This window comes from Nyctereutes procyonoides, unplaced genomic scaffold (genome assembly GCF_905146905.1).
Source record: "Nyctereutes procyonoides isolate TBG_1078 unplaced genomic scaffold, NYPRO_anot_genome, whole genome shotgun sequence".
Taxonomy (NCBI): domain Eukaryota; kingdom Metazoa; phylum Chordata; class Mammalia; order Carnivora; family Canidae; genus Nyctereutes; species Nyctereutes procyonoides.
In genome coordinates, this window is record NW_026575052.1 from 49,099,816 (window position 1) to 49,112,339 (window position 12,524).

The following is a 12,524-nucleotide window of genomic DNA, read 5'->3' on the forward strand; positions in this document are numbered from 1 at the left end:
TCCCTGCATGGAGCCTGCTTCTCCCTCTGCCTGTGTCTCTGCCTCTCTCTCTCTCTCCTCTCTGTGTATTCTCATGAATAAATAAATAAAATATTTTTAAAAAATAAAGTAATATTCCTTTTTTTGAAATGGTAGTTGCAAAAACTTAGCATGCCTGTGTATCCTCTCATTCTCCTATTTTCCCTGCAAACTCTTTTATGTAATAAATGATTGAAGACACCAACTCTAAATGTATAGCATTTCCTCCTGGAGCCTTCCAGCCATTGTGGTCAAGAGAAGAGAGACTTGGAAAGTTCTGGTCTGAGCCCTTCCAGACATTTAACAATTCTGGAGCATTATATTCATGAGCAGGAGCAGAGCTTTGTATCACTAGCATAGAGGAGCTACTCCAGAGAGGGATATGGTCTTTAAAGGAAAGGGATGACCTACCTCATTTTTTTTCTTGCTTCCTTCTCAGTTTTTGCTCTGGAGATAACTGCTCCAGAACTTAGTACACTCTAACTGTACTGTTTTATAATTCTGGCACATTGCCTTTCAGAGCAACTTGAAAGAATGCTCAGGAGGACACCGTGCTAGGCAGGAAAAGCTGGAAACTATTATGTACAACCCTTATTGCAGTTGTATTTACAGAAAAAAATGCAGAAGTAAAAGATTAGAAGGGAATATACCTTATTCCCTAAAGAATACTATAGCAATTATAGTATTGCTAGTATGGTATAGTATATGCTATAGTGTGCTAGTATAGTATGGTGCTAGATTTCTTTCAATTTCTCTATAACGTGGTCATCTTATTTTTTATTTATTTATTTTTTAACTAGGAAGAACAGAAGGGTTAAGAAAGTTTGCCAGCTTGAAAAAGATCTTTAGGGGCACCTGGGAGGTTCAGTCAGTTAGGCGTCTGCTTTCAGCTCAGGTTGTGATCTCACGGTCCTGGGATAGGGCTCCACATCAGACTCTCTGCTCCACCTGGGGAGCCTGCTTCTCCCTCTGCCTCTGCCTTCCTCCCTCTCATGAATAAATGAATGCATAAAATCTTTTTTTTAAATGCGGGTGTGTTTCAAAGTGCTTGGAGCTAAGAAATGAATATTTACAAAGCAGAATGCTAATATCCAGCTCTACAGGATAGGTAACAATATCTGTGCTTCATTCTGTGTTATACTCTTAGCCTGCTTATCTTTGAAAAATCAGGTTCCAATTTTAAAAGCTTTTAAGAGTTCTTCTGTAACATCTTTGGGTGAGGGAACCCCAGTTATACAACAGAAGGGCACTGGTAGCCCTATGTATGTATGCAAGATGGGATGGAATCTTTCCTCCTTCCTGAGATCCTACAGTAATCTGAACTAGGTTTTTAGAGTCTTATTCTTTCCTTTGCTGTTAGATTAGAAGTGAGATGTTATGTGTGTGTTTGTTTAAAATTCCTCTTGGAAAGAACTGCTGAAATCCTTCAAAGAAAAGTGACCCCCTTTCTTCTGCTTCCATTCTTACTCTGCTTGCATTTTTCTTTTCAGCCACGGGGTGTGCGCAGTTGAGCTATTTTGGCTCAGGTTCCACATTGTGAGGTCAGAGACTAGGGATTGGAGGAGAGTATCAGGTGACTTTCAGTAACTGATGACGGTGCTGCCCTCATTCCCCACCCCTCCTCCCGCCCCCCTCCCGCTTTCCCCACCCTTTCCTGGCTTCCACCTTAGGAACAAAGAAGGGGAAAAAAACAGCAATATGACGAAGGAAACCAGCTGCTGCCATGGCAGACTCAGGCTGGGGGCTGGGTATTTATTGCATGTGTTCTCTTTGTTAGTTTCTTACCCTGTTATTTCGCTTCCCAGGACCCTGACTAAAATGGAGGGTGTTTCAAGGATTCTTTGTTACAGAAAATACCTTAGAAATGTGCAGTTTACTCAGGATTTAGATGAGACACAGCAGAGATTAAAACTGTTACACGCACCTAGAAAAAGATGAAGGTATTTTGCCTTCTCAGTCTGATTCAAGAATATCTGTTTGATATCAGATGCTGTAAGTGGTAGGAGCTCTTTATCTGTTCTTTCCAGTCATTGTAACAGTGCTGCCTAATAGGTGGTATCTTCATTTTATAACTGAGAAATTGAAAGTACAGAATTAATATGTCTTTTGTTTATTAGTATCTCTTAGCAAGTCAATACCAGGCCAGAATTTGATCCCTGATCTGTTAGATTCAGAAACTAGCTTTTAGGGGAAGGCAGGCCTGTTCAGAGGTGCCTGCTTCTAGGGACTGCTATGGTACTAGGTCAGCAGTTTGCTTTTCACCAGTTCCCTGTCCTGATTTCTTCAACAAACAAATCTCAAGGGAAAAATGAGATGGAGGGGAACTTACACATTAAAAGAATTTAAAATGTCAGCCAGTTGCAGTGTGTGGATCTTAGTTATATTCTGATGGCTTTCTTTTAAGAAAGGCAAAAGTTGTACACCTAGTGCCTTATTTTGATGCTTTTTCTCCTGCCCTCTAGCTTTTACTGCCCCTTGCCTATACTTCCAGCCCACCCTCACTCCCATCCCTGACTGATCTCTTCTTGAGCACTCCTGTACTGAGTCACTGTCCTGGGTGTGCTGGGAAACTGTGTGAGACACTCTGACTTCTTGTCTAAGTGATCAAATGTTTTGAGAAGTGCCCAGATTTCTAAAAGTGCTTTTCTGCCACCCTTTCAGACATCTACTTGCTCCCTTCTTCCTAACTCTTAGCATTTGATTTTTGTCCTTTTGGAATTGAGTTTGCCTTTGTTCATGTCTTTCAGGTTTATCCATCTCTGCCAATTTGTTCAGTCTCTCCTTAAAGCCTGCACATCCATGGTGATCTAGTTCTGTGGGACTTAGCAGCTGGGTATTTGTTTTGGCCGGGAAGTTAGTGATAGGAATCTGGTTTTTTTCTCCTATAGTGTATACCTGCAAATGGCTTTGAGGTGCTGAATTTTTCCCTCATGTATATTATAGCTGTGGGAAACATAAAGTAGAAATATTCCACATGGGCAGCTTCTTAAATTAGCAGCACATGATCGGGCCTTCTTGCTGTGTCCTTTCCTCAGAATCAGAGAGCTCATGTAGAGCTTTAAGATATGGCTTATTATATGCTGGGAGGATTTGATGATTTCATAGCTATGTTACCCTCACAGAAAGTTTGTTGTTATTTCTTGGGGATCTTACCACTAAGGGTTCAGAGCTTTTAGGTAAGCTAGGCAGATCTAGGACTCTTCCCCAAAGGCTCTGTTATATCAGAACTATATAGATATTAGAGGTCCCCCCCCCCTTTTTTTAACCTGTGATTCTTTGCTCACCTGTATTATATGTACTGGCATTTATCTCTCCTCATGGAGGTTGGATAAGCTCACACATTGGTACTGCTCCATTTAAGTGAGTAGAAGCCACTGGTGACTTGGATCCCCAGATTTCTCAGCATGTTTCCACTTTTTCCACCTTTCTCATGTGTTCCTTCTTAGTCATAAAGTACTTGGGTTACTCAAGGGAAGTATGAGATTATGGAGGGTGTTACTTGTAGGATAGGGACAAACACTTCAGGCTTCATCTCAGGCAGAGTAAGTAATATGTGGTCCTGAGTCAGGGTGTGAGAATGAAGGTTAGGTGGAGTGGCTGTATAAAGCAGCCTGAATCTTCCAGTCCTACAGAATCTTAAAGCCCTGCACGCTCTTTTGAGTCAAGCTGTGTTCTCAACAGTATTTTCCCAAGGTCCTTTTTTCTAGCTCACTTACTCACTCCCACCTGCCATTTTTAAGAACTTAGTTTCCAGGATGTCAGGCAACTCCCTGTCCTCCATTTCCTGTTTGTGGTCTTCATTGAGAGAGCCCTACAACAGGAATTCCTGGGGAAATGATGGCTTCAGCTGTGGGACTCCGGGGGCCATTAGCTCATTACTGCAGTTGGGGAATACTGTGCTACCTAGGACCTCCTTTCCATTCTGGGGGCACTTAGAAGCTGTTACTGATCAGAACTAAGCAGTCCCTGGGACTCAGGCCGCTGACTCTTTCTCTTCAGAGACTAGAAATTATCTTCCCTTCTTGTGCCTTAATCTGCTTAAATTTTAGAATTCAGCATAATCTAGATTCATGACAAAATTAGCTTGGACTCTGTAGGATGGATTATATTAACATACCCAAAAATGGTGAAGAAAGAGAAATAGGGTCCTTCTGTTGGACAGCAGGGGGTGCCCTTTCCCTTCACTTTATTGCCTGGCACTCCCTACTGCATTCAGCCATTTTAGACAGATTGTTTTTGCTCCCAGCTAACTCCATTTTGTGTTTGTGACGCAGGAAAAAAAAGAATTGGGCAAGGGAGGAGCCCGATTGGGGGAAGAGTGAGACAAGCAGAGATGCATCCAACAGACTCCTCTACTTAGTACTTGCTCACCAGGGACTTACCTTGCTGTAGGCTCTGCATCCTGAGCCACAGATGTAGCAAGTCCCCACCCTCTGAACAAAAAAACATAATGGTGTCTAGCTGCTGGACACCTAACAGTGACAGGGTGCTGGCTTTTTTTTTTTTTTTAAGATTTTATTTATTTATTCATGAGAGACAGAGAGAGAAAGAGGCAGAGACACAGGCAGAGGGAGAAACAGGCTCCATTGCAGGGAGCCCGACGAGGGATTTGATCCTAGGACTCCAGGATCATGCCCTGGGCCGAAGGCAGACGCCAAACCGCTGAGCCACCCAGGGATCCCAGGGTGCTGGCTTTTGAGACAGAAGGCATCTCATCCCTTCTCCCTCTCCAAGAATCTAAATCTGAGTTCAGGTGGTTTTTTTCTTACAGAGATGGTGAGGGTGGTTTTCTCAATTATAGGATCAGTTAAGAAAAGGTACCCTTTTCACTCAGTTGTCTGAGAAGAATCAGACACCCTAATGATCTCAGGGAAGCAATCTGGCTTAAAAAAGAAAAAACCCAAAACATTTATTTTGGGAAAGGTAAAAAAACCACACATTCATATGTAATACATAAATATGTGTGTGTGTGTGTGTGTGTGTGTGTGTGTGTGTGTGTGTGAAGAGAAGAATATGAATATGTATATAACATTTAGGGTTTTTTTAAAAAAAGATTTTATTAATTTGAGAGAGCATGCACGTGCACAAGCAGGGGGAGCAACAGAGGGAGATGGAGAAGCAGACTCCCCACTTAGTGGGAGTTCTTTAATATCATCAGATATCCACTCACTGTTTCTCAAATTATCTTAAAGAGTTTTATTTTGTTTTTTGTAGTTTGTTTATCTGAATCAGAGCTAGATAAAGCCCATGTCTCTGTAGGTTCCCTCTCCAGCTTGCACTGTCACACTCTTAATTTTTTATCTTGCAATTTGTTTATAGGCCTAATAAACAATTATTTATAGGCCTCCTTTCTTAGGAAAGAGGGAGGATCCCTCAGGTTGGGACTAGGAAAGTGTAGAGCCAGACTGCTCTTCATAGAGCAGTTTCCCATTTTCAGTACATCCCCCAGAAGTGATGGGAGAAGAAGTAAAGGGGAAATGCCCTGTAGCCTTCAGAGAAAGGGCTGGAATGTCTTACTCGGGGAATGACTTCTCCTAACATGATAGCTTATTACCAAAAGTCTTTAGAAAAGTTTACAGATTGCTCTGAACATAGTGGACCATGTTCTTTCCTAGGAATTAAAGGAGCACTTTTAAGCTTTGGAGTACTAGATTTATCTGCTGTGTAATAGCTGATGTCCTTAGGGTGATTTCAGATCCTCAGCTTTATCTCCCAATCACTCTCCTTTTTGTTCAGTAGCAACCTTCCTCCCTGCCCAGACCTAATGAGTTAGCATTACTTCATAGACTGTCTTACAGAAAAAAAAAAATCCTATGGTGTGTTGGGGACAGGCACACGTGAAAATTCTTCCGTGGCTTCAGCAAGCACTGTTACCTCCCTACTCTGCCCCATGACCTTTTAAAGATTGTCTTTGAGTCTGATTTAGATGATGAGGTGAAGGCTTTTGCTTGATGGTCTTTCTCTCCCTTCTGAAATATGAAATAGGTCAGTGACTGGCATAAAGCAACTGCAGAAGTCAGTCTGTTCCTTTGCTTGGAGGAAGAGCATAGGTTACAGAAGGGAAGTTGCAGTCTGACTTCTTGGCAAAGCTGGCAGGGCACTCGGCAAGTTGGGTCCTTAGAGACTACGTTGGCTGCCTGCCTAGTTTGGAAGCTGTAGTTCCCATTTGCACAACTGCTTAGAATCTGCTAAAGAGGTCAGGGTTGCAGCAGCTAGAGTCATGGACACTGGCACTGACATGCTGTCTTACCTAAGAGTCCGCTGATAAGAGTTTCTTTTCTGCTCTTGTCAGCAAAGAGGCAGTCATTGGCTGGTAAGAGTATCCTCCTTCCCTCTCTGCTAAGGTGCTGAATGTACTCCCTTGTTTTTGTAGTGTATGAATTTCATACAATTCTACAAACTGAAATTACTCAGCTCTTGAGATAATTTTTAGTGTGAGACATGGTATGAGGCCTTAGCTGTGGGCTTCCCATCCTTGCTGTGGCAAAAATGAGAGCTGGAATCCAAGTATTGGTAAGTTTATATGTTGAGTGCTGTAATATTTGTGTACTAAATCAATACACCATTCCAGCATCAGAGTGGGAAGACTGCTAATGGGAGTATCCTATCAATTCTACATTTTGATTTTTTTATCTTCATTTAAAATTTTTTTAAAGTAATCTGTGTCCAACATGAGGCTTGAACTCATGACCCCAAGATCAAGAGTCCTGTGCTCTACGAACCAAGCCAGCTAGGCACCCCTTGACTTTTTTTTTTAATTTATTTTTTATTGGTGTTCAATTTGCGAATATATAGAATCCCATCAAGTGCCTCCCCTCAGTGCCCGTCACCCAGTCACCCCTACCCCCGCCCACCTCCCTTTCTACCACCCCTTGTTCATTTCCTAGAGTTAGGAGTCTCTCATGTTCTGTCTCCCTCTCTGATATTTCCCACTCATTTTTTTCTCCTTTCCCCTTTATTTTCACTATTTTTTATATTCCCCAAATGAATGAGACCATTTCATGTTTGTCCTTCTCTGATTGACTTATTTCACTCAGCGTAATACCCTCCAGTTCCATCCATGTCGAAGCAGATGGTGGGTATTTGTCGTTTCTAATGGCTGAGTAATATTCCACTGTATACATAAACCACAGCTTCTTTGTCCATTCATCTTTCGATGGACATCGAGGCTCCTTCCGCAGTTTGGCTATTGTGGACATTGCTGCTATAAACATCGGGGTGCAGGTGTCCCAGCATTTCACTGCATCTGGATCTTTGAGGTAAATCCCCAGCAGTGCAATTGCTGGGTCATAGGGCAGGTCTATTTTTAACTCTTTTGAGAAACCTCCACACAGTTTTCCAGAGTGGTTACACCAGTTCACGCTCCCACCAACAGTGCAAGAGGGTTCCCCTTTCTCCACATCCTCTCCAACATTTGTGGTTTCCTGCCTTGTTAATTTTCCCCATTCTCACTGGTGTGAGGTGGTATCTCATTGTGGTTTTGATTTGTATTTCCCTGATGGCAAGTGAGGCAGAGCATTTTCTCATGTGGGTGTTGGCCATGTCTATGTCTTCCTCTGTGAGATTTCTGTTCATGTCTTCTGCCCATTTCATGATTGGATTGTTTGTTTCTTTGCTGCTGAGTTTAATAAGTTCTTTATAGATCTTGGAAACTAGCCCTTTATCTGATACGTCATTTGCAAATATCTTCTCCCATTCAGTGGTTGTCTTTTAGTTTTGTTGACTGTATCCTTTGCTGTGCAAAAGCTTCTTATCTTGATGAAGTCCCAATAGTTCATTTTTGCTTTTGTTTCTTTTGTCTTCGTGGATGTATCTTGCAAGAAGTTACTGTGGCTGAGTTCAAAAAGGGTGTTGCCTGTGTTCTCCTCTAGGATTTTGATGGAATCTTGTCTCACATTTAGGTCTTTCATCCATTTTGAGTTTATCTTTGTGTATGGTGAAAGAGAGTGGTCTAGTTTCATTCTTCTGCATGTGGATGTCCAATTTTCCCAGCACCATTTATTGAAGAGACTGTCTTTTTTCCAGTGGATAGTCTTTCCTCCTTTGTCGAATATTAGTTGACCATAAAGTTGAGGGTCCACTTCTGGATTCTCTATTCTGTTCCATTGATCTATGTGTCTGTTTTTGTCCCAGTGCCTCACTGTCTTGATGACCACAGCTTTGTAGTACAACCTGAAATCCGGCATTGTGATGCCCCCAGCTATGGTTTTCTTTTTTAAAATTCCGCTGGCTAATTGGAGTCTTTTCTGATTCCACACAAATCTTAAAATAATTTGTTCTAACTCTCTGAAGAAAGTCCATGGTATTTTGATAGGGATTGCATTAAATGTGTATATTGCCCTGGGTAACATTGACATATTCACAATATTAATTCTGCCAGTCCATGAGCATGGAATATTTTTCCATCTCTTTGTGTCTTCCTCAATTTCTTTCAGAAGTGTTCTATAGTTTTTGGGGTATAGATCCTTTACCTCTTTGGTTAGGTTTATTCCTAGGTATCTTATGCTTTTGGGTGCAATTGTATGAAAGGTCTTAATTCTTCCACAGTGGTTATAGATTTGCCCTTTCTTCCTTTGGTTTAATCAGTTCTTACTTTATATATTTTGAAACTAAATTATTGAATGTATTCAGATTTAGAATTGTCTTCCTTGTGGATCGACCCTTTATCGTTATGAAATATGTGTTCAGCAATAATAATGCCACTATATCATTAAAGAAGAAATCTTTATTTGATATTAATATAAGTACAACAGCTTTCTTTTGTTTAGTCTTTTTCCTTTATTTACCTTTAACATTTGTGTCTTTATTTGAAGTGTGCCCTTTGCAAGCAGCACATACTTAATGTGTATGTTTTTTAAATTCAGTCTGATGATCATAGTCTTTCATTGCAAAGAATTTGATTCGTTTGAATTTATATATACCATATTGCTATATGTTTTGTTTGATTTTTTTTCTAGTTTGTGTCTTTTTCTGTTTATATCTTCTTATAGGTTCGTTTGAAACTTATTTCATGTATACCCTATTCTTAGTTACACATTCTTTTTACTATCTTTACAGGCACCTTAGAAATGACAAATGCATCCTTGATTTATTACAATCTAATATAAATTATAACTTTTACCATCTTACAAATAATGCTAGAACTTTACAGCATTTTAACTCTACTTACTACATACCTTCTTTTTGAGCATTGATGTCATGTATTTTAATTCTACATGTTTTAGGCTCCACAAACATTTCTACTATTAATTTGTAATATCAATATTCACTTAAAAACCCTTTTCTAGTGTTTTTCGTGCCTATGTGTGTTCCCATATTTCCTTTTGTGATAATTATTCATCTTCTGCCTGAATAATTACTCCCCTTAACATTTATTTTAGTTTAAGTCTACTGGTAATAAACTCTTGTTTTTGTCTGGATATATATTTATTTTACCTATGTTTTTGAAGGATATTATTTGTTTTCCCTTTTTTTGTTAAGATAACTCCACTGTCATTGTTAGTGTTGTTCATTTGAAGGTAATTATGTTCCACTGCCTACTACTTTGAGAATTTTTTTTCCTCTGGTTTTTAGCAGTTTTACTGTGGTGATGTGCCATGATGTAGTTCTTGTGTTATTCTTTGGTATTCTCTGAGCTGCTTGAGTCTGTGTATTGAAATCTTTCATCACTTTTGGAAAAGTCACAGCTATTTTTCCTTCAAGTATTCCATCTTTTTCTTTCTTTCTTTCTTTCTTTCTTTCTTTCTTTCTTTCCTTCCTTCCTTCCTTCCTTCCTTCCTTCCTTCCTTCCTTCCTTCCTCCTTTCCTTTCCTTTCCTTTCCTTTCCTTTCCTTTCCTTTTCTTTTTTGGCACTTTCTTTTACTTTCAGGTTCAGTGCCAGTGAATATCACATTTAGCCCTCCACTTATTATGTTGTATATGCGTGGCATTTATTTATTTTCCTTATTTTTAATATTTTTCTCTCTGCATTTATTCACCCTGGAGTTTAGGCTTTCTAGGACTTCGCCTGTGAACCTATTATGTTCACCTTTCCTCAGGATGTAGCCTTTTGGGTTTCTAGCTACTGAGGAGAGAATCTCATGAGACTCCCCACATTAGGAAGAAACTGAACCTTAATCCCTGTCCACCCTTGCTATACACAACCACCAAAGTGGTATTGGAACAGTGTTCCAGTGCTGTGGTTACCTTGGAGCAGTTTGTCACCATCTTAGCACTTCTTCCATGCTTTTTAGATGTTTTTTTAAACATTGTGTCAGCATTTTTAGATGTTTTTCCATGGGAGTTTTGGCATTGTTTTTGGAAGTGGAAGTTCTCTTTTCATATTTTACATGATAATTGTCACCACATTGAAAAATGAAAATGTTATGTAATGAAACCAGTCTATCTTTCCTTGATACCATCTTGATTTTGTGTTATTCTTAGAAAAGTTTTTGTTTATTCAAAACTATATTGTTTTTCTATTTTTAACATTTAGTGTTTAATATGTCTGGAATTTATTTTTGTGAGCACCATAAAGTGAGGATCTAACTATTTTCCTTCAAAATGGAGAGCCAGTTGTTCCAGCACGGTTGGTTAGACCAGAAGTCAGCAAACTATGACCAGCCTCTTTTTTTTTTTTTTTTAAAGATTTTATTCATTTATTCATGAGAGTCAGAGAGAGAGAGAGAGAGAGAGAGAGAGAGAGAGAGAGAGAGGGAGAGAGAGGCAGAGACATAGGCAGAGAGAAGCAGGCTCCATGCAGGAAGCCTGATGCGGGACTCGATCCCGGGACTCCAGGATCACGCCCTGGGCCAAAGGCAGGCACTTAACCGCTGAGCCACCCAGGGATCCCTGCCCAGCTTGTTTTTGTTTGAACACGGCTATACCATTTGATTACATATTGTCTGTGTCGTCTTTCATATTACACTAGTGGAAATAGACTTATTCAACAGGATACTACTTAAGACTAAACAGCCATTAAAAAAAAAAAAAAGGTTAACTAAACCAAGAATGCAGATAGAAATCCTTCGAGTTAAAAGAGAACCCAGACCAACATCTACTTATCACAAACTATTTCACTTAGAGCAAGTGTATGTGTATTGCCTCTCCTTTGAGACTAACCTCCTCAAGCTTCATTACCATGTTGGTATATTCCTTTCTCCTTTGCATCAGCAGCCAAAGCCATCTTGTGGCTAAAATGAAGCAGAGAAAAAGAAACACAGGCTACCTCACTTACTAGTAAACTCTAAAAGGTCTTAGACACAATTACTTTTAAATCATTAAAAAAGCATTTCTATATTGATTACCCTCAGAAAATCAATCTGGGTGGAGAGTTTTTCTAGTTCAGTGAAATTTATCCTTTTTACAACCAAAACTTGTTTTTAAAAATTAAAACATTAGGAACTCTCAAACAACAAAAAAAATCCACCTTGAAAGTGTACAGTTCCACGGTTTGAGTATCACACAGTTGTACAGCCACTGTCACTATCTCATTCTGGAACATTCTCATCGCAAAAGAAACTCCTGAATCCATCTGCAGTCTTCTCTTCCCCCAACTTGGGAGTCATTGATCTGTTTTGTGTCTCTCTGGATTTGCCTGTTCTAGACAGTTTGTATCCGTGTAATCATACATTATATTCCCTTATATGTCTGGTTTTCTCACTAATAATGATGCTTGCAAGGTTGATCCATGTTGTAGCCTGTGTCAGTTTTTCATTCTTGCTTATGGCTGAAAAATATTCTATTGCTTTAGATATACCACATTTTGTTTTTCCATTCATCAGGTGATAGACATTGGGTTGTTTCCACCTTTTGGCTATTACAAATAATGGTGCTGTGAATATTTTCCTTTTTTTTTTTTTCTTAACTGAACAGTTTGAGATAAAGTACTGACATACCATGCCTCTCCCACATGTAAGACTATTCTTTTTGCTAACCACAGTGCAGTTACCACATTTAGGAAATTTATCATCAATATAATATTATTAGCTGATATACAACCCATATTCACATTTTACTGATTTGTGATTTTATGTATTGTGTTTTGTTTTGTTTTGAGATGTTATTTATTTACAAGAGCAAGCAAGCGAGCATGAGTGGAAGGGCAGAGGGGCAGAAGGAGATGAAGGAGCAGACTCTCCACAGAGTAGGGAAACCTATATGGGCCTCTCCCAGGACCCTGGGATCATGACCCAAGCTGAAGGCAGACACTTAACCAGCTGAGCCTTGATTTTACACATGTTAATTACTAATTTTTTTATTGAGGTGAAGTTTGCATAAGATAACTATTTAAAGTAAACAATTCAGTGGTGCTCATAAAATGAAATAGAAAGTTTCCCTTCTGTTTTTGAAAGTCATTACATAAAATTGGCATTCATTTTTCTTTCATTGTTTTATATAATTCTCTAGTGAAACCTTCTGGACCAGGAGATTTCCTTTTCCTTTTTTTTTCTTTTTTTTTAAAAAAATATTTTATTTATTTATTCATGAGAGGCACACAGAGAGAGAGAGAGAGAGAGACAGGCAGA

At 39.5% G+C, this 12,524-nt stretch overlaps 1 protein-coding gene across 3 annotated transcripts in view; it reads left to right on the top strand.

Annotated features, from left to right (window-relative positions):
* DIAPH1 (diaphanous related formin 1) overlaps positions 1-12,524 on the top strand; it is a 95,362-nt gene that overhangs the window by 56,791 nt on the left and 26,047 nt on the right. The window lies entirely within an intron of this gene.